This window comes from Canis aureus, chromosome 5, assembly GCF_053574225.1.
Source record: "Canis aureus isolate CA01 chromosome 5, VMU_Caureus_v.1.0, whole genome shotgun sequence".
In the NCBI taxonomy this organism is placed as follows: Eukaryota; Metazoa; Chordata; class Mammalia; order Carnivora; family Canidae; genus Canis; species Canis aureus.
Genome location: NC_135615.1, coordinates 44,629,304 through 44,651,366, shown reverse-complemented (window position 1 = coordinate 44,651,366; position 22,063 = coordinate 44,629,304). Strand labels below are relative to the sequence as shown.

At 37.9% G+C, this 22,063-nt stretch overlaps 1 long non-coding RNA gene across 1 annotated transcript in view; it reads left to right on the top strand.

The window, feature by feature from the left end:
• LOC144314104 (uncharacterized) overlaps window positions 1-22,063 on the top strand; it is a 425,152-nt gene that overhangs the window by 40,842 nt on the left and 362,247 nt on the right. Inside the window, exons 3-5 of the long non-coding RNA XR_013379769.1 lie at window positions 10,866-10,991; window positions 15,807-15,930; window positions 16,796-16,910. This is a non-coding gene — a long non-coding RNA (uncharacterized LOC144314104). The remainder of the gene's footprint in view (window positions 1-10,865; window positions 10,992-15,806; window positions 15,931-16,795; window positions 16,911-22,063) is intronic.

Genomic DNA, 22,063 nt, shown 5'->3' with positions numbered 1-22,063 from the left:
TACATTTTTACTGGGTAAATTAGATATATCTCATAAAGCTGTACCTTCCTTCTCACTTCTTGAGCTTTGCCCCATTTCCGGGCCTCTCCTTGGAGGAAACTGGTATTAGTACTATAACTTGTATCCATCCATACCTTTCTCCTGCTATCTTATTAATATATAAAAATCTGTATATATTTGGTGCTGCTTTCTATGTGTGGTACATATGTTCTCTAACACACACTGTACCATACTGTATGTATTATGCTGCAGCTCAACTCTGTCTTGGAAATCATTTCATGTCAGTTTATAGAGAACCCCACGTATTCTTTTTAAACTATATGTAATACCATTGTTTGTTTATCTATTCCCCTAATGTTGATCATTTGCATTTTTCCTAACACTTTGCTATTATGAGAAGTGCTGCAGAAAAACATCCTTTGTATATATGTGCCTCCTTAGGATTGTATAGTTTGCCATTTTTGGGATAGGTACCAAGAAGTGGACTTGTGGGGAGTTCTCCTTTTAATCAAGTTATATTTATTAATCACAAAATCTAGATATTTAAAGTGTAGTAGAATATATATGTTAAGGCATTGTTTATTCAGCCTAAAGATAATGCCTAGACCCAAAAGGATTAAAGGACTTCCTGTTTAGGAATCTCTAGCAGAGGGGATCCCTGGGTGGCACAGCGGTTTAGCGCCTGCCTTTGGCCCAGGGCGCGATCCTGGAGACCCAGGATCGAATCCCACGTCGGGCTCCCGGTGCATGGAGCCTGCTTCTCCCTCTGCCTGTGTCTCTGCCTCTCTCTCTCTCTCACTGTGTGCCTATCATAAATAAATAAAATTAAAAAAAAAAAAAAGGAGTCTCTAGCAGAGTGGAAAGAATGTAGGTCTAAATATTGTAGGCCTTGATTCATCATGCACTGGCTCTTTGACTTAATAGGTCTAAGTGCCTTTCTATTCCCTCATCTGTAAAATTGTGAGAACTAATTCTGTTTACCTCACTGTTGTGATGAACAAATGGGAAAATCACATAAAAGTTCTTTAGATTTTTGGGGCATTTGGGTGGTGCAGTTGGTTAAGCATCTTTCCCTTGGTTTTAGCTCAGGTCACGATCTCACGATTGTAAGATTGAGCCATGTGTTGGGTGTTGGCCATGCACAGTGTTGGCCATCTGTAAGAACCACTACATTGTTCTGGCAAAGGACTTTGAGAAAGCATACAAGACAGTCATCAAGAAGGACGAGCAGGAGCATGAGTTTTATAAGTGACCCAGACCTTGTGGTGTGAGGGCAGAGGAGGGAAGGGGACTTCTCTCACCTTCCTAACTGCTGTCGCAAAACCTAGTGTTGTTTTTTCTTTACCCAGGAATGGTTTACTCAATAAAGATACAAGATTGAAAAAAAAAAGTGTGGAGTCTGTTTACAATTCTCTCTCCCTCTTCCCCTGCCCCTCCCCTCCATGCATGTGACCCTTTTGTCTCTCTCTTAAATAACTAAATCTTAAAAAAAAAAGTTCTTTGGATTTTTTGTTCCAGCATCCTGACAGATTATTGTAGAAGACCTGCACACAACAAACACATGGGAATAATTAATTTTAAAAAAACTCATAAAATATTAGAAATAGAAAGTGGTACTTAAAAGGAAGAAAGGGAAATCTCCTAGTACCAGAAACAAAGAGGGAACACAAATCCAGAGTGGTAAGCTAATGAACAGATGTCACCGTGGCCCAGAAGAGGATTAGACCTTGATATATGACCCAAATGCCTAGGTAGATGGTGGGGTTTTAATGCCAAAAGATCTATCCTTGGGTTACTCAAGGCTCTTGAGATCCTAGCATGAGGCTAGGCCCATGCCTTCTCTTTCAATAAAAAGTGAACTTTAAAAACTCTCCATTGGTCCAGCAAAGCTCTGATGCAGCTCATGAGTACCCTGGGTTCTGGTGAAAAAAATACATCCGCATGAGCGTGCTGTGCCTGGTTATAGAATCCAAATTTACCCTACCAGCATCTCCGGGAATCCCAAGCTGAAAAATCAATATACAAACTACTGTAGAGTAATGAAACCCCCGGGGCTTCCTTTATAGGAAAACTCAAAATCATTCCCAAAGTACATTTCTGCAGTTCACAGCATACAAAATTCACACACAGACACATACATACACACATGTGCCATAGAATGAAGTAATAGGGGAATAAAAATTTGGAAAATTTCTATCCCAGGAACTCAATAAAGTACTGTGAAATTTAGGATACTATAAAATAAGTATGTTTAAAATAATGAACGAAATAGGAGGTGAGGGATGGGCAACATGAGTAAAGGGAAGTGGGAGTTACAAACTTCTGGTTATAGAATGAATAAGTCATGAAGATGAGAGATACAGCATAGGGAATATAATCAGTGGTATTATAATGCCTTTGTATAGTAACAGATGGTAGCTGCACTTACTGTGGTGAATATAGCATATTGCGCAGACTTGTCAAATCACTTTTATATACCTGTAACTAATGTAACATTGTGTTTCTAATGTATTTCAATAAAAAAAAGTTTTGAAGAAAAAGATGGTGTGAAAAAAATCATGAAAAATAAAATTAGGGGAACATTATAAGGAATGAATACTAAAACAGAGAGCTTGTTTGTTTGAAAAATATCACATAAAACTTTAGAAAGGAAAAGTATAGCTATTGAAATTGTGCTTTATAAATAACACATGATGAAAGGTAGGGTTTATTAAAATATAATTATTAGTGATTAGTGAAACTAAAGCAATGGTCTGTATTAGTATGCCAATATACTTGTAATGATTTCCTGTTCACCTAATTATTTATGTATTATGTATTTTTTAAACTAGAGTTGACATACAGTGTTATATTAGTTTCAGATGTACAACATAATGATTAAACAATTATATATATTATGCTCACAACAATAAGTGTAGTTACTGTCTGGCACAATACAAAGTTATTACAGTATTATTAACTGTATTTCCTAGGCTGTACTTTTCATCTCCATTACTTGTTTATTTTGTAACTGAACGTTTGTATCTCTTAATCCCCTTTACCTATTTTGCCATTCCCCCACTCCCCATGCTCTGGCAACCATCAGTTTGTTCCCAGTATTTATGTCTCTCTTTTTTTTTTACATTCCACATGTAAGTGAAATCATAATGTATTTGTCTTTTTCTGACTTATTTCACTTAGCATAATGCACTCAAGGTCCCTCCATATAGTTGTGAATAGCAACATTTCATTCTGTTCATGGCTAAAAATTATTCATATATATATGTGTGTGCGTATATATATATGTATATATATATGAAATATGAATGACATCTTCTTTATTTATTTATCCATTCATCTAATTTTAAGAACAAGTTCTCTTTATCCATAATAACCTAACCCATATAAATAAATAACACCAAGGCACAGAAAATATAAATCAAATCCAAAGTCTTCATAAGTCTCAGGACTGAAGTCTGTGAGCTTTTTAAACATCTTTGACTTTTTGACTCTTTAATAGGGAATAAATTTGCCTGTGGAAATTAAGTGACTGTACCATGTAAATATAAAGTAATTCTAAGGCAGAAACAAGGTGCCTGTAAAAGTTGAACTCTAAACCTCAGAAACATCTTGTGTCCCATCAGAACAATGAAGAAAATCTTGTTTCACTTCTGAATTTTGACATGGCTATTACCCAGGAACTATATCCTGCTTCCCTTCAGCAATAAAGTTGTCTACTATGCTTAGATTGTAAAGAACTTCTAAGTGATGGTGGTACTAATAAAGCAGTTGCTTATATTCTTTGCTGAAGTGACAGTTGGGCAAAGGAAGTAGCCCAAAGAATTTTTGCTTTATAATGGACAGTCCAAGGATTCTTCTCATATATACCTTTTTGTTGGCTTCACTGCTGGTAAGAGCTATACCTTCCTCCTGTTTTATTTCTGGAAGGTCTAGACCTTTTCTGCATGATTGTCAAATGTTTTCTTACTCTTTTAAAACAAAACTCTCCCAGGAATGCTCATATTTTTGTTTCCACAACATTTGTAATGCCACATTCTGAACTGATCAATAACATGGAATTTCCCAAGTATGAGAGAATATTAACAATTCTTGCCTGAACTTTCCAATCCATCTCCTTTGCTTAGGAATGGTTTTATGGTTGCTGTCTTTGTTGATAATATTGTTCATCGATGAGAATAACAACAAATGCTAAGTGATTTATTAAAATGAGAAGACTAAGTTACTGTAGGAAAGATTGCTTTTCTAGAGATCGTAAGGAAAGTGTCTACAACTTCGATTTATTGGAAACCTTTAGAACGAAGAGGTTAAAACATTGAAAAAAATGATAGAAGCAGCTAGAGGGATACGAAAGAAGAAATGAAATTTAGAATTGAATGCTCCCTGAAAAAAAAGCCTGTTAGTTCACATAAGAATAATTGAAAGTAAGACATGCAACATTCTGTTTGAAAATAATAAATTCATGTTTATTTTATTTTATTTTATTTATTTTATTTTTTATTTATTTATGATAGTCACACACACACACACACACACACACACACACACACACAGAGGCAGAGACATAGGCAGAGGGAGAAGCAGGCTCCATGCACCGGGAGCCCGACGTGGGATTCAATCCCGGGTCTCCAGGATCGCACCCTGGGCCAAAGGCAGGCGCTAAACCACTGCGCCACCCAGGGATCCCTAAATTCATGTTTAAATTGCAATTTATTTTTAGGATTGAAGACTGTAGACTGGAGTAGGATGGATCTTTCAACCAAATTCAGAGCTTGACAGTGTAGGCTGGAGAGGGTGGGGTGGCTGGCTGGTTGCAAACATTAAAGTATAAATTCTTCTGAGTCTCTCTTGTTTTGGTAGAAACTGCAACGGGCCATGGTGGTGAGTACACGCCAAAACACCTGAATGGAAATCAGAATACAGATGCGTGCCTTACATCTATTCCATATGTAGAAATAGTCTTCAGAATGTCATCCCCATTTCAGTCAGGGATAAGAAATTGGTAGTCGGAGAACAGAGGGCTGTTTTCCACTCCCAGTTGACACTCTTTGGGACTTCCATCTATCTTCCCTATCTTTGCTCCTGCTAAGAACTGCACCTTCTTCCTGCTTCCCTTCTCTTTGTTCCTCATCTGACTTCCTTGAGTCTCAGTTTTCTCATTCATAAAATCCCAATGCCTGAACCCTGGTACGAATTTAAGAAATGCTCATTTCCTTTTTTTAACATACCCTATTTTCCATCCACACAAATAGTGGAAATGAAAATATCAAGGTGGAAAAGAGGACTCGAAGCTGATTCTTATGTAGGTTTTCTCCCTTTGCTATTCTTGAGGTCTGGCATGGAGGAATGCTCTTCTCTACCTTATCCTCTCATTCCCCCTCCTTACTCTCCAGGGGCCCCAATGATCAAAAGAGTCATTGGAATGGAATGCTCCTCTGAAATGTAGTTGCCTGCTTTTCTTTAGGTGTCTGTGTACTCTGAAGCCACCCTATTCCCTTACTGCTACCCTTGTTTTTCACTATAGGATATTAAAATTAAGGGTTGAATTTAGGAGGGAGCTTTTAACTTTTTTAGTATTCTCAGCAACACATACAAAAAACCTCAAAAGAGATTCTGAACTTGCATATAGGAAAAAGAAAGCTTGAGAGAATTGGGAAGTGGGCAAAGCCTGAGGGGTGTCACAGGATGGTGATGGTAGAAAGTTGAAGCAGGTGCTCAGTGCAGAGTGAAAGCTGACCCACACTGAGAAAGAGACCTGTTTCTCTGGTGCCCTGGAGTCTTCCTGTCACGCTCTGCCTCTTTGAGTGTCCCGAAGTTTCCCTCTGAAATCTTTACTCCTGCTGCTGGGTAACTGAGACAAAAAGTGAGAAAGTCACTGATCCTACTACTGTACTCTGAATTCATTCATTGTCACAGTATCACTGTGACACTGCAACATGGTACTCCTAGCATGGCATATTGTGTGTCAGGCCCTTGTCAGTTCTTTACCACTTAGAGCTTGTTTCTTTGGGAGAATATTTTCTGAGAGCTCCAAACAACCAGGTTGAAACCAGACATTGGGAGTAATAGTTGTTAGAAAGTTAAGTTCTACAGATAATGCAGTCAGTTATTCAGAGTTTTCTAAATGACTAGATGGTGTGATGCTAATAAATGCCATCTAATGGGATAAAAAGTTTAAGATATTTGCAAGTGAATGGCCAATGGGGGCGGGGGATACAGTGCCATCACAATTCACAACACAACTAAGCCAGCCTATTTTAATATTTGAAATTGTAAGAAACAAGCAATCTCTTATTCATAGGAAGTGAACTTTATTTGATTGTAGATATAAGGGCTGTTTTGAGAACTGTAGCTGGCTTAGATATCTTTAGTATTATACCACCAATAAATCTTTCCTGATGTTCTTAAGTGTTTTCAACTTAATTGGCTGCACTTAAAGTGTCTGATCTTGAAAAAACAATAGAGAAGTACATTAAAAGTGAATGTAATAAAACACAAATGGTTCAGTTACATTAAAAAGGGGAAAAATCCATATATTATTCTATTTAATGTACTGCACTCAGTGTCAAAGCGTGAAAAAGAATAGTAATTATGTAGTCATTTAAGAAATGTGTTTTCAAAGGGTATTTAATGGCTTGAGAATATGCTGCCATTATAATTAGAAAGAAGTGGATAACAAAACTGTATTTTGGAATGATCCCAGTTTTGTAAAATAACTGAATATATATACATACATATACACACACATAGACACAAAGAAAAATTAAAAGATACTAAATTGATAAAGATTTTGATCATCCAGGTGGTAAGATTAGATGTGATTTTATTTTGCTTCTTTGTATTTTTTGGCATATTCCACTTCTTCGCTTTTTTTGTATATCCTATAGTGGACAACTTTTAACTTCTTTTCATAGAAGTTTTTTTTTAAAGAAAACAGTATAGGAGAAAAGAATGAAATGCAATCTAACTCTAAGATGGAAAATAAATTGCCATGGAAAAAAGCCTTAGAAGTAAGGAAAGAGGCTCCTGAACAGTGGGTAGAGGAAAAGAGAAAGGAAGATTGTAACTGGGTCAAGTGCATGTACAACTTTCTCTCCAAAGCTCCAAAGGCATGTTCTTTCTGTGACTGCATCCAATCTCTCCAGAGCTGATTTCTTCTAATCTTAAAAAGGCAAGTTTCTGAAGTAATTGCAAGAAAGATCACATTTGCTCCTAGCAGAGTGACCAAACTGGCATTGCATTTGTAAACAGTATTGTTTTAGAGTTGCTGACTGTACAAGTTGCTTTATGGGCCCCTTTTTTGGGCAGCTCCACTGTCTGGAGCTGGTATTGTGTGGTGGTGCTGCCATTGGCTTTCCGGGTTTTCCCAGTATACCAGTGGACACATTGGAAAATCCAAGTCTGATTCTATCATGATCATGCTGTCACTATGATGTCACTATGATGCTTCTGCCTCCTTACAGCCTGAACTGACTTCTAGAATTGACAGTTGTTTCGCATTAACCTGTGGTCAGGTTCTCTCTTTCTCTCTCTCTCTCTCTCTTTTTTTTTCTTTTCTGAGATATTCTCTTATTCAGCACCTCAGCTTTCATCCTGATATTTGGGTGATAGCCACATGGTGACACTGCTCTGAGGTTGCCCCAAAAGCTGATCACCAAAAAGAAATGTGCACATCTCCTGTGTGGGCATGCTAGCCACACCCAACAAGGTTGGCCTTTTATGTAAAGGCAGGGTTTGTGAACAAGACCATGAGATTGAGACAAGGACAACTTCAAGGTTGGGTTTAGGGTATTGTTGTTTGTTCTTTTGGCTTGAAGAAAAAAAAATCAGGGTTTGCAAAGCAACTGAAAATAAAGTGGTTGTAATTATTTTGGTGAAATAATTTCTCTAAGCATAAAGAGTAATAATCTCTGATTTCTCTACCCATGGATTCTGTGCTCTAGGCATGAAAGTAACAAATCTTTGTTGCAAATATGATTTTTGAAAGAGATAATGCATGCAAATGCTTAGCCCATATAGTGAACACTCAATAAATATTAACTCCTTGTGGTTAGCTGAAGTTCTAGGGCTGTAAGTTGGCCAGCACTGGACAGTATTTCCTCTGTGTTAAAAAACAGTTTTTTTAAAAAAATATTTTTATTTATTTATTCATGAGAGAGAGAGAAAGAGAGAGAGGGGGCCAGAGACACAGGCAGAGAGAGAAGCAGGCTCCATGAGGGATCCTGATGTGGGACTCGTTCCCGGGACTCCAGGATCAGGCCCTGAGCCAAAGGCAGGCGCTAAACCACTGAGCCACCCAGGCATCCCAAAAAACAGTTTTAATTATAGCAGTGGTGCTCTTGTTTTTAGACTAAGAGTCTGTCTCAATTCTAAGGTTTTTGTTATTCACATTTTGAGCTCCTTACAAAGAACATTTTCTCTTGGAGGAATGGGGCATAGGGAAAGGATGGTGATGCATAACATGTCTCATCATTGCAGCCTCCTTTTTCTGCTGCCCACTTCCCCACCTTGCCTTTATGGAATGACTCAGCTATGCAATGACCCAGAAAATTTATCTTAATTAAGAGATGGGCTTAATTCAGATTTCTTCTGGATGGCCAGAAGGATGTGGCAAATGATCTGGAGATATAGATGTTTTATTTCAACAACAATCCTCTTTCCCACTCAGTGTGTTATTATTATTATTATTTTTTTTAATGTAGAGACTTGGAGGTGATCCAATCCAGACAGGATCTTAGCGTTGGGAAGATTTGGAGGACGCCTATCTCTCTTGGAAAGAAGACACTCATTCCATTTTGTGTTGGGCGGGTACTAACATGATGAAATTTGGTGAATTCCTTCATTAATATAGCTGCTATCTAGCAGTTGAAAAGGAAAATTCAAAGAACCATACATCCTTGGCAGAGCTGCTTCTCAGAGCCTCTCCTGCAGGTCATGAGGAATCTGCTCAGGGAGCCTCTTCCAACTCATGAGAAGTAGAAAGATGAACAGAGTCTCTAGCTTTTCTTAGGTCTCCCATTATATCATGCTCTTTCTTGAAATCCATCCTCTTTCCTCCTTTTGTTTTGTGATGGTTTTCTCCAGCGAATGGAATTAGGGCCTTCCTTACTCATTTCTTCCCTCCCCCCCCCCCCCCCCCGTTTCTTTCTTCTGTACATTGTTTTGTGTTTTCTTTTGAAGGAATAAACCTTTTTTTCATCCATTGCCTTTTTTTGTTGTTGTTGAGTAACCATTCTGTAATAGCACTTGATTTCTTAGAGAACAAAAGCTTTCTGTCTCATTTAGTTCTGTATCTCAGAATATGCCCACCTATTGCTGGAAAAGGCATGTGCAAGAGATCAATGAACATTCCATAATATACAGTTTTTTTGGAAGGTCTTCTCATCAGTCTCTGTGAAGTCCTGTGTTTTTTCTCTTTGGAACAATACTATTCAGGAGGAAAATCCATCCAAATGGCACAATCATTATAAATGTCAATTTTTGTTTTGTTTTCACCAAAAAGCTTATTTTTACCCCAAAACAGTGTTTTTGTGTGGTCACTTAAAAACTTTAAAAACACCTATCTTTTCAGTAAGATATGTTCTCCTTAATGTGGAGTTTTTATTCTCGATTAAATAAGGTGGTTTTGTTTTTGGCTTAGAGGAGAGCACCTTACCATGGAGCAGAACCCTGGGTGACATGGCTTTGAGGGAGAGGCCTAAACAATGCCTCCCTTCTTTATAGGAAAGGCAGAGATGTGAGGTTTGGTAAAAGTCATAGGGAATGTGAAAGGGAGGTGAGGGGTGAAGGAATGCTGCTTTCTAAATATAAAATGTATATTAACTACCAGGTATATAGAGATGATTTTCTTCCAAAGAAAGGCAGAGTGAAAACAGATCATGTAATTATTGGTGGTAATAGACTTCTGAGTCAAAGTACAGGATAGTGGGCTCAGGAATCAAGATGCTTCTCTTAGGTGCTAGATTCAAAGTAATCTTATAACCTTGTGGAGGCTCAGCCTGTTTTAATTGCTTCAGCAGATGCTCACAGTCCTATCCTGTTTGCCCTTCAATCTTAATTTGTGGGTCCGGAGCAGTGGTTCTCATATTTGAGTCTGCCTACGAATCACATGTGGGGTTTATGAAACATACAGCTTCAGGGGTCCACCTTTGGAGAGTCTACGTCAGCAGGGCTGGAGGAAGGCCCAGGAAATTGTATTTGTGACAAACGCTCTGGGTAGTTCAGATACAGGGGTCCATAGAATGAATTATGAGAAATAGTGATTTAGCAGTGTTTGAAATTTATGTAGTTCCAATGAGGGAAGAAATATATGGAAGAACAACTGGGAAAGGTTTGGGATGGGCTGCCATAATCCCATAGAAAATCACTTAAAAATTAATCCATTGATTTATCATCTCATTAAAGCAAGGTTATATGTGTTATAATTGTATTCAACAAATGTCAGATAAGTGCCCAGGGTCTTATCCCAATTATTATTGAAATAGTTTTTAGTAATAGTTGGCTGATTGCTTTCTGGGAACTTGTGGAATAGTGGTGACTTTGAAAACTTTGTTACAGCAATAGCATTCAAAATTTGGATGCAGGCTTTGAAATGTATAGAACCATAGACCCCTCTTATTTTAATGAACATCGGCTACATTTTCATAATAAACCATGTCCTAGGCCAGTATCCAGGTTAATACCTGGCCTAGGACAGAGTACCTTCATGTCTAGCGATAGGAGACAGAAAGATGTCCTTGCTAATTACAGAGCAGTGGGATGCAACTAGTGCCATAATAGATGGATTTGTAAAGAGCATGGGATGCAAGATGAAGAAGCTATTTTTTTTGACCTTAGAGATAATTCTTCATCAAAAATTTCTTTCACAGAGAGAAAATTGGGACTCAGAATTAAGAAGACTTCAGTATGTTCATTTCATGAAAGGACTTCAAAGTTTGCATTATGCTTTGTGTGTGTGTGTGTGTGTGTGTGTTGTATCCAAATGAAAGAAAACTGTAAGTATTACTTTATTACATTGTTTTCTTTAGTCATCCTTTGGAGCTTTTGAATATTTTCAAAAGCATATTATTTCATGATTTTGAAATATCATGGTCACTGGGATTGTCATATCCACCTTATTTTAACTTGGGTTTATATAGTTGTGTTGATCAGCACATACATGCTTCCCAACAACTTGATTTTGCAGCTCCTGGGGACTAGCTCTGGAGAGTGATGCAGTGAGTGTTAGAGCAGCTCAGATGTCAGGTTTTGCTTTCTGAAACTTCACTCCTTCATGAAAATAAATGCACTTAGAGAAAGGATTTGGTAATATTTTGCTCTGTAGCATGTTTTAAACCTGAGTACCTGAAGCAAAATAATGAATACAAACAAACAGAATGAACACAAGAAATGTCTCTACACTTCCTTCTTCTTGTAAGTCTCTAACAGTGCTAGAAACAGGCAAGGAAAGATCTTTTGAACTGCATATTTCTACAGATAGAGCTCCAATTGGTTTCTGAGTAGGAAACTACCTGAATAAGTTTACACCAAAGAGAGAAACAGGGACAGAAGTCTTCCTTTAGGGGGAAATTTGGAGCAGTTACCAATTGTTAAATCTCTTTCCTGGTAAACTGTAATCTGGGGCCGACAGAGAATAAAGGTTTTAATGTTTTATAGCAGATCTCTTGGCCATATTGTTTCTAAAACAGACCAGCTAACAAAATTTAGATTGGGTAAAATGGGCAACAGTCTCATTTAGTTCTGTATCTCTGAATATGCCCACCTTTTGCTGGAAAAGGCATGTGCAAGAGATTTTGCTTAATCCAAGTTACAACACTTAATTTGTGGCTTGATGACAGAGTGGAAATGTGATAAATATTGATAATCTACCTCCCCAGAAGCCCCTTTACTTAAACTCAACAGGGATCAGCTGCCTCTCTACTTTCAAAAGGCAAAAGGGGAGTTACTAATTTGCTAAATATTTTCTGAGAGATTCCCAACTTCATTTTGGACAGCTAGGCCAGTCTTGAACTATTTGGAGAACATCTCACAGAACAGTAGATAGAATAAAACATGAACAGTAGATAGAATAAAACATGTTCCATCTGTGATTTAGCAGTTATGGAATGGGCCTAAAGGAGGCCTTGGTTCAAATTCCTGCAGTGTGGGGTGGGTAAGGCTTCAACATAAAGCTTTTAAAATTAGATCTAGTTTTAATAATACTTGTTACTTTCTAATTGGGTGAACTTGAACTTACTTAGCTTTTGAAGCTGCAGATATCTTACCTATAGAATGGCAGGTAGGGAGTACTTGGAAAGTATTTGTTGTGAGTGAATGCTTACCTTATGGGTTGGTTAAGAGAATTAAAGGAATGATTTCATATGTAGCATTGAGGGCAGTGTTTGGCTCATATGTAGCATAGGCTCAATAAGGGATAGTTTTCTTATTTCTAGCCACTGGTTTTGTGCAAATCACTGTCTTTATGTCCTTTGCTTTTATCTGAATCCTATATTTCATGAATTTTTTTTGGTGGGAATGAGTGGAAAGAATTTATCAAAGTGCCTGTCTCACAGTAGCCCCTCAATAGAGAAGGAAAAAAAGAGAGAAATGGAATCTGCTCCTGGGTATCTGGGGTGCTCAGAGATTCTAATCATGGAATTTTGAATTACTAACTCTGTGCCATCCTTCAGTTATCATTACTTGAAAGTGGCCAAGCAATGCAGAGTATGAAACACTTCAAGATGCAACACAAGAATGTGACCAGGAAAAGGAAGATCAAACTTATTTGGGGAGAATAGGTGAAGCCACCCAGAGTGATTAGGAAGGAGGCCTTAAAGGCTCTGGTTTAGTTACTCGGCAGGCCTTAGCAGGAATAGCCTTCAGGTTAAAGATGCCAAGTAAACAGGACCAAAAGGGCCAAGAAGATGTCATTCGTTCTTTTGACAGTTTCTATAGTTTTAGTAGGAGCACTAGCTAAGCACGTAGTATGCAAAAAATGAGTGCTTGTTGATGACACACGCTATTGATTGCATACCCAGTGACTACTCTCTTCTTTCCCTTGGTGATGGAAACCTGGTTTTGATCATGCAGCTAAAGTTCCAGCCTCAGAAAATGACTTGTCACTGGTCTAAATCAGTCATAGTAATTCTGTTCTTTCTCAGTAATTGGTTTAGAAATGGTCATGTGACCCAGTTCTGGCCATTAAGACATGAGACATTTTGGGCCATTTCTGGGAAATATTTTCCTTCTGTAAAGATAAATATTTATCAGGAGAAAGTTCATTCCTTCTTCCCTTTTTAGTTTTGCCCTCATCCTCTTACCTTACTGTTGTTAGAAGAACTTGTAATGAGTCGCTGTCTTATAACTATGAGGGACACTTTGCCAGTACACTGAGAATGGCAAAGCAGAAGGGTGGCAGGAGCCTCAGTCCTTCATGACATCTTTGAGCTATGAACCAACCCTAGAGCCAACAAGTGTCATGCTTAGTAAGTAACATATGTTCTAATGGTTTAAGTCACTGTTAATCAAGTTCTCTGTTAATTACCAGCTAACCCTGATAATAATAATAGGAATAATCATATTTAGAGTTCTTATTGTGTCCTTGGTACTTATCAGGTGCTTCATATGTATTGGTTTATTTAATCTTCACAACAACTCTAAAAATTAGTTATTAGTATGATCTCTATTTTATATGTGAGGAAACTGAGGCACAAATATTAACTTTCCCAGTGTTACAAAGAAAATAAATCACACAGCATTTACATATTGACATATGATTCTGCCACTATATTAAACTATGTCAGTATAACTGAATTACTTTTAACACTGTATAAAGACAGTTAAAGTGAGTTGCTTTATTTTTGGCCAGAGAGCAAGAAGGAAACACCTGAATAGTAATTTAATATTAGAAATTTAATGGCCAAGAGCCTAACTAATGGCTATTTAATACATTTACTAAAGGACTTAAAAATAGTTTTCCTTACATTTCCAAAAATATGTAGACATAAAACCAAGGAACTTGGAAACATGAAACATATAATAAAAATATTATTTTATGAGGCAGTGGTTTGAGTAGTGAGCAGTGATTTCAGAGGGTCCAAAATTAAAATAATAAATATATAAATTATGATAGAGCAGAAGATTGGATTTAATTCAATAACCATGCAATCAGAAGTCCTGGGATGAACTGGGATTGCTTCAGCAAATAATAGTCCTAAGTGAAATAATACAGGCTTGGAAAAGGCTATTTGTCTATCTTTTTGATAGAGCTTATACTGAAAACTTATGTTCATTTGTTACATTTGTTTACAAGGTTGGTTTTCATGAATAAAACAAGCCAATAGTAAGGTGTTTTAATAATAAACTTAATACATGAGAATGAGTCTTTTTTTTTTTTTTTTTTTTACTCATAGTAAAGTATAAGAAAAACCTTTACAGGAACTGGGAAGGGAAGAATTGCAATAGGATGTATGGCATTTATATATTCTCTTGCTGTCCTTGCATTCATGCTTAAGTGTGGTTCTAAAGAGAAAAGGACAGGTTAATTGGAGTATTGGTTCAGATTGGTTCAGTGACAGGTAACAGAAAATCTGAATCAAAATGGCTTATCTTACATTTCATGTAAGATGTGACATAGGGACAATATGGATTCTAGCTTACAGAGTTGTAATGAAGGAAAAAAGGATGAATTCTTATGAAACACTTAGACCAGGACACAGAGTTAGCATTCAATAAATATTAGCTACCGAGATCTTATTGGTTAGATTTATGTTACATGCCCATGCCTCTACGAATCATTGACAAAAGGAATGGCATTGTCTTGAATATCTGAAATTCATCTGGACTTTCTTCTGAGCTAATGAGCTGGGGATATGGCCAAATGGATAATCAGGGTTTTGTCAACAAAGAGTTAAGATAATGGCTGCTGGTTGAAAATAAATAGTGCTAATTCAATTGTGTTTAATGCTGTTGGGAGAAGAACTTTTAAAATGCTTTACTAATTTAGGTGTAGTAATTGTCTTGAAGCTATAGGAAACCAATAGAACCAGTAGTAAATTGGAAGAGGCCCTGTTGACTTAAGGTTCTGAGCTATCCCCAAAAGGTGGGAGTAGCAGGGAGCTCAGAAGGACTGTAAATTCATGGTCAGAAGAGTAGCTTGTGGAAGAGGGAAAATGCCCTTTCATGTTCCTGGATTAGGTTCCTTTGTTCTCTGGTCTAGAACCACCAGGGCAAGTCTAAAAGAGGAGGAGGGCAGGAAAATCCCCATTCAAAACTCATACATTTATAATATCAAGGGACTGCTCCTAAACTGACTTAAGAAGTTAGAGAGGGATCTCAGCTTCTTTTTCCCATACAATGAATGACATTCTTTAACCACAGCTGGCATTTGAATAAACTTGGTCTCCTGCTTTATTCCAGTTCTTCATGCTGATTCCAATGGCCATTTTTATTATTCCATTATTCAACACCCATTTTCTTTTTCTTTCTTTCTTTCTTTCTTTCTTTCTTTCTTTCTTTCTTTCTTTCTTTCTTTCTTTCTTCTTTCTTTCTTTCTTTCTTTTCTTTTCTTTTCTTTTCTTTTCTTTCTTTCTTTTCTTTTCTTTCTTTCTTCTTCTTCTTCTCTTTCTTTCTTTCTTTCTTTCTCTCAGTCTTTCTTTCTTTTTCTTTCTTTCTTTCTTCTTCTTCTTCTTCTTCTTCTTCTTCTTCTTCTTCTTTTCTTTCTTTCTCTCTCTCAGCTTTCTTTCTTTCTTTCTTTCTTTCTTTCTTTCTTTCTTTCTTTTTCTTTCTTTCTTTTTTAGATTTTATTTATTCATGATTTTATTTATTCACAGAGGCAGAGACACAGGCAGAGGGAGAAGCAGGCTCCCCATGGAGAGCCTGATGCAGGACTTGATCTTAGGACCCTGGGATCACTCCCTGAGCCAAAGGCAGACGCTTAACCACTGAGCCACCCAGGTGCTCCTCAACACCCATTTTCTTTTTATAGTTGTTTTGTTAATAGCAAGAGGAGGGAAGAGTCTTCTGCCCTGGGCACTTTTTGTTACAGGGAAGAGAAATCTACTTAAGTTGGTTCATTCAAGTAGCTTGAATGGTTGAGGGATATTGGCTTTAAAAATACAAACAAGCTTCATGAAGTCCAAATATCACCAGGCCCCCAGAAGAGGCAGTTTGGGATAGTGAGACTCAGGCTATTTTCTGTCTCTTGGGGGTTCTGCAGTGGTTTACCTTATGCCACTGCATATACCCAAGGTAGCACCCAATGTTAACTTTGTACTATTTAGTGTGACTTCTCAATTCAAGTACTTTCCCTCTGACTTAGTCCCCCATTATCCTAATTCTAAATTCCTGACTCATAAATTTGATTAGTTTCATTTATCTGTTTCAAGCTTGGAGTTGGTTATCATGGGGATGAACTAGTGATTCAATATAGAAAGATACTTTATGTGAATTATTCAGAAAATGATACAAACTGTGGTAAACCAACTAAGCACTGAATTAGGAGCTAAGAAACCTGGTTCTATTGCTCATTATGTCTCTGCTTAGTTGTAAAGCCTTCTACAAAAGAAGAAATCAAAATATGAATTGTTTCCTAAGGTTCCTCTTGCTCTAAAATTCTATAAATCTTCATTTCATAATCTGTTTATAACATGTTAGAATTCCTGAAGTTATCAATCATTTTACATTGAATATGTTGTACCTAGATTGATTCCATATAGCTTCAGGAACCTTAAATATGTTTTGCACATCTCGCTGTGGAGTTGTTTACTTCTGGGAATGTTTTTGGTAGACAATTTATGATCTTTGAATTTTCATTTTATAGCTGACATGGAAGATTCTAAAAAAATAGAGATACCTCTGGATGAGGTTGCAATTGATCAAGATATACAGGAGGAGTCTATTAGAATGTTTGTTGTTATTTTGTTAATGAATACATAGTAAGTATTTAGTATTTACATCTTGCTAAATTGATAAGTACTTATTAACATAATTATTACTTATATTGTAAGATTTAATCAGATTCATTTTAGCCAGTTCAATAAAATTTTGAATTTTGTTTGCATGGATGCCATATGGAACACAGAAATAGTTCTAGGAATTTTTGTATTAAAACAGGGTTAAAATTGAATAGCTTAGTATACATATTTTCAGTTCTCTGCTTCTATAATGACACAAGATTAAGAAACAGATGGATGGAATTACGAAAGGTTTAAAACAGAATAATTTCATATGTTTAGTTTTAAGTGGAAAATTTGAAGCTAAATACGGTGCCCTGAGAGGGGGATGGTGGGTATGAAAACAGTCATGGTGGAAGAGTAGGAGATGCTTTGTCTGTCTTCATATATTTGTCTATAGAGGCAGGAAAAGATGCACTTCTTGCTCTCGTGGGATAGCTGAATGCAGTATAGTGCAGTGGAGATGAGTATGGGCCCTGAGGTGGAGATCCTATCCTGGGCATGTTCCTGAATTTCTGTGCCTTCACTTCCTTGTTTTTGTTGGGTTTCTCTAGAAGGAAGCTCCAGAGACCAGATTTTAAGTGCAAATATTGGGAGGTAATCCCAAGAAGTATTAGTAGGGAGTGGGAAAGTGAGCTGATGAAGGAAAGGGTGAGTTATCAAGCATGCTACAAGTGTGGGCAATGGCAGCTCTCCCCTGCTGGGGAACTCTGGGAGTCATTGTAGACCATTTACTACAGATCAAGCCACTTGATGGGCAGCCCTCACAGTCATTGGTTGAAGGATGCTTCTGGGGAGTGTTAATTCTCTGGCACTTCTGGCTAAATATACTGCAGGAAGGTGTGCTCTGGTACCAGAGAATGGTTTTTGGCCCACAGAAGCAGGTGCAGGCATTGGGGAGTCCTGCCAGCATGCACTAAAATGGGGGTACTGGCATTTGCTAGTCTTTACCGAGAAACTGGAGATGATGATGATTGTATTTACCACATGAGGTACTTATGAAGAGATTAAATGGTACATGCCAAGCTCTTAGTATAATACTTGGCATTTAATAAGCACTTGATAATGTTATTATTTAATTTTTAAATATTATTATTAAATTTGGATCAACTTATCTTTGGCAGAAATGCCAAGCAATGAGCTGTATAATACTATCATTTGCCTGTGTTATGGAGTGGGGTTGGGGGAGAGTCCACCTGTCAGTGATCTGTAAGAGCATCCCTGCATTGAGTGGGAGCCTGAACCAGGAGACCTCTGAGGTGCTCCCCTACTCTGAATTTCCACAGTGATTCAAATCTGTGAGCCTGTAGCAGACACATTTCGCCCTGAGATGCATCCCCTGAGTCCCTGATTTCTGCTGCAGCTTTGGTGGACAGGTCTTGGTGTTGCTGCTGGAGGTGCATCTCAAGCAGTGCCTCAAGCTGCAGTGTCTCTCAGCTTTCTTCCTTGGGGTTCTTTTCAGGGCAAGGCAGACTGGGTGTATTGTGGAGTTAATGCTCTCCAGGATGGAAGTGGGTATATTAAAGATAATGAAGACCTAGTAGTTATCCTCTGAAGATGAGGCTTGTGTAGAGTTAAAAAAAATAATTGGGGGATCCCTGGGTGGCTCAGCGGTTTAGCGCCTGCCTTTGGCCCAGGGCACCATCCTGGAGTCCCGGGATCGGGTCCCGCATCGGGCTCCCTGCATGGAGCCTGCTTCTCCCTGCTCCTGTGTCTCTGTCTCTCTCTCTCTCTCTCTCTCTCTCTCTCGCTCTGTCTATCATGAATAAATAAATAAATCTTTTTAAAAAACAAGTAATTGAAACATACTTGCTACATTAAAGTGTGTTTGAGGTGCACTGAGTGAGTGGTGCTGGAGGAATTACTGTATCAGAGAGGAGAGCTTAATCATGAAGGGAGAATAGAAGTCAGAGAGACAGAGAGGAGGGAAAGCTTTTCCTTTTGGAGAGGCTAGCAGGTGAAGAAGAGCAAGGCCCAGAACGCAAGAGACAGGGAACCACCAGAGATGAGAGAGAAAGGGAAGCCGAGAGCCTCCAAGACTGTAGTCAGTAGAGAATCAGATCTGTGCTTTACTTTGTTCTGATGGCAGTGGGAAGGATAGATTGGAGGGAGGAGTTACCAGAGGTAGACAGATGAATTAGGAGGCCATTTCAGAAATGGGGGAGAGGACTAATGACAGCCTAACCTGACATTTGAGCAAGTGGGGACTTGTAGAATGATTTGCATAATCAGTACTTTTAAGAGACAGGATTAGGAGGCCAGAAGAGAAGGGATGAAGTGGCAGCTTTTCTTCTGATAGACCACAACAAAGTGTTTAAAGGAGAACTACCCTGTCAGGTGCTTCCTCAGATGGCTCACAGATGAAATAGATACCAACCCCCCACCGCTGATATGGGCCCTAAAAGGACAGTCTGTGTTCTTTTTTAAAGTCTCATGCCAACTCACACCCAGATTTATTTCTAGAAGCCTTTGGTTCAAGTGAACCAGCACCAGTATCTCCTTAGTAGGTCTTTGGACAGATCATTAGATGCCTTGGGTGTTTCTGCTTGTTGTGGAGTTTTTTCCTACATGGTACATGAAAAGATGTCTTGGAACAATATGCATTAGAATGTGAGAGAAATAATGTGGACTCACGCCAGCCATTTTCAAGAGTGATGAATGATTTGAGCAAAGATGCTTTCCAAATTCATCCTTATCCTTCGAGATTGGGTAAAATATCAGGTGCAATATAAATATAGTCCCTCAGGGAAAAGTCATGGAAGAGAGTCTTGCCATTATAGATGAGCCAAAAACTCCTAAGTTGCTAAGGCTTGCAATTATATAAAGACTGAAAGTCAAGGCAAGGAATAGTTATTTTCATCCTGTAGAAGCCCCAGAGACACATCTGTAACAACTCATGACTAGAAGAGTACAGAGACACCAATTGGAAACATCTATGTGATACATTCCCAGAACAGTTATATTTTATCCTTAATGAAACAATATATTATTATTCTAAAGGAAAACTTGTCCTAACAATCCACTGATTTGAGCTTAATGACTATAACTTTATTTTTAGAAGGTACCATTCCCCAGTTTTCTTGGATTATGCTCTTTTATCTACAGATGAGCACATCATCTTGCAAATTATAATAAAATAAATAAAATTAATTTGACATTTGAATACCACTTTGTAATACATTCATGCATGCATATGTTTGTAATATAAAAAGTATTTTAATCACTTTTATATATCTCAGTAATTATGCATTTGATGTAAGAATATTGTGGTCTGTCACACTGCTGCATCTTTAATTCCCTACTGGTCTGCTAGTGAAATTCTGCAGACTTTTGACATTATTCTCAAAAAGAGGGGGTTCACTGTATCTGGGGGGAGGACAAGAAAAGTTGGGCCATAAATTAGCATTAATCTTCCTTTGGTGTGTTTCTTTCATCAAAATTGAAAAAATACAGATAAATTATAGAATAAACATAAAATATGTATACATTTCAAAGATAATATAAAATCTGAAGAGTTCTTTTTACAGCTGATTGGAAATAATTCCTGGACTTCTAAACCTCTGGACTCCCTCACTTCTTTCTGTTTCAGTCTCTCTTGTTGCAGGTGCTTCAGAGGAAGTTATTAAAGGACTAGCCTTGGAAAGACCCTAAAACTAGAGTCAGGATAGCCTTGTATTGTCTTTGCTACTTGGTAACCATATTATTGTAAACAAGGACGTTAACCATTCTGAGCCTTGTCATCTGTAGAATGGAGATTTTCTTACTTATCCCTAGAGGTCACTAAGATTGAAATATAATTAGATTGTTAATATTAAACTGGATTTTGGGGATCCCTGGGTGGCGCAGTGGTTTGGCGCCTGCCTTTGGCCCAGGGCGCGATCCTGGAGACCCGGGATCGAATCCCACGTCGGGCTCCCAGTGCATGGAGCCTGCTTCTCCCTCTGCCTATGTCTCTGCCTCTCTCTCTCTCTCTCTCTCTGTGACTATCATAAATAAATAAAAATTAAAAAAAAAACAAATAAACTGGATTTTGGTTTTCTCTCCAGTAGAATGATTATAAAAATCTAAAATATAGATGTTTAAAAAAATCGGTTGAAAAGCAGGCTTCTTAAAGACTGGACCGTGTGTGTGTGTGTGTGTGTGTGTGTGTGTGTGTGTGTGTGCTGTTCCACAGTTTTTTACTTTGGTTTATTTCGTGGTTTATTTAGATTTTTTTGGCACAAATACATGTTTTTCTGTGTGCTGTTCCATAGTTTTTACCTTGGTTTATTTCATGGTTTATTTAGGTTCTTTTGGCACAAATGCCCCTTGCATATTAAATACATTGAAATGTTTTTTCCTTCTATACAGAGATATACTTTCTCAGTGCCCACTCCTTCAGGTCATTCAGGTTTTTGTTCATATGCTACTTCATCAGAGTGGCCTTCCCTGACCAATATATCTAACTCTTTACTCCATCTCTACACTCTACCCTTAACCCTACCCTTGCTTTTTTTTTCATTCTCATATTACATATAGCTCCCTGAAGGTATATTGTATATTTGTTTATGATCTATCTCTCACAAATAGGAAACAGCTTCACAAGGGTAGAGACATATTCCCCCTTTCCCCCCACCCCTGCTATATCTGTAGACTTTAAAACAGTATGTGGCTTCTAATAGGCTGTCAATTAGTACTTGTAGAATGAAGGAAAGTGATTTTTTTTTCATGAAAGATATATAGTTGCTCAGGTCTTTCATGTCCCCATACTTGATAATGACATGGGAAGAAGTTGTTTTTTGATTGTGAATTATGAATATTGTAATGCCATTAAAAATGGCAACTGGGGGGTGCCTGGGTGGCTCAGTTGGTTAAGCATCTGATTTTGGCTCAGGTCATGATCTCAGTTCAGGGTCCTGGGATTGGGTCCCATGTCCAGCTCCACTCTCAATGGGGAGTCTGCTTCTCCCTCTGCTTGTGCTCTCTCTCATATATAAATAAATAAAATCTAAAAAAAAAAAAGGCAACTGATGGGTTTATTTAGATTAGGGAAGGCCACGGGAAGTTGTAGGGACTCTGTGTGTGGGGGTGTAAGGCCCATGTACCCAGAAGGATGGAGTGGGGGTCAGAAAACTCTCCAGCTCTGGCCTCTTATT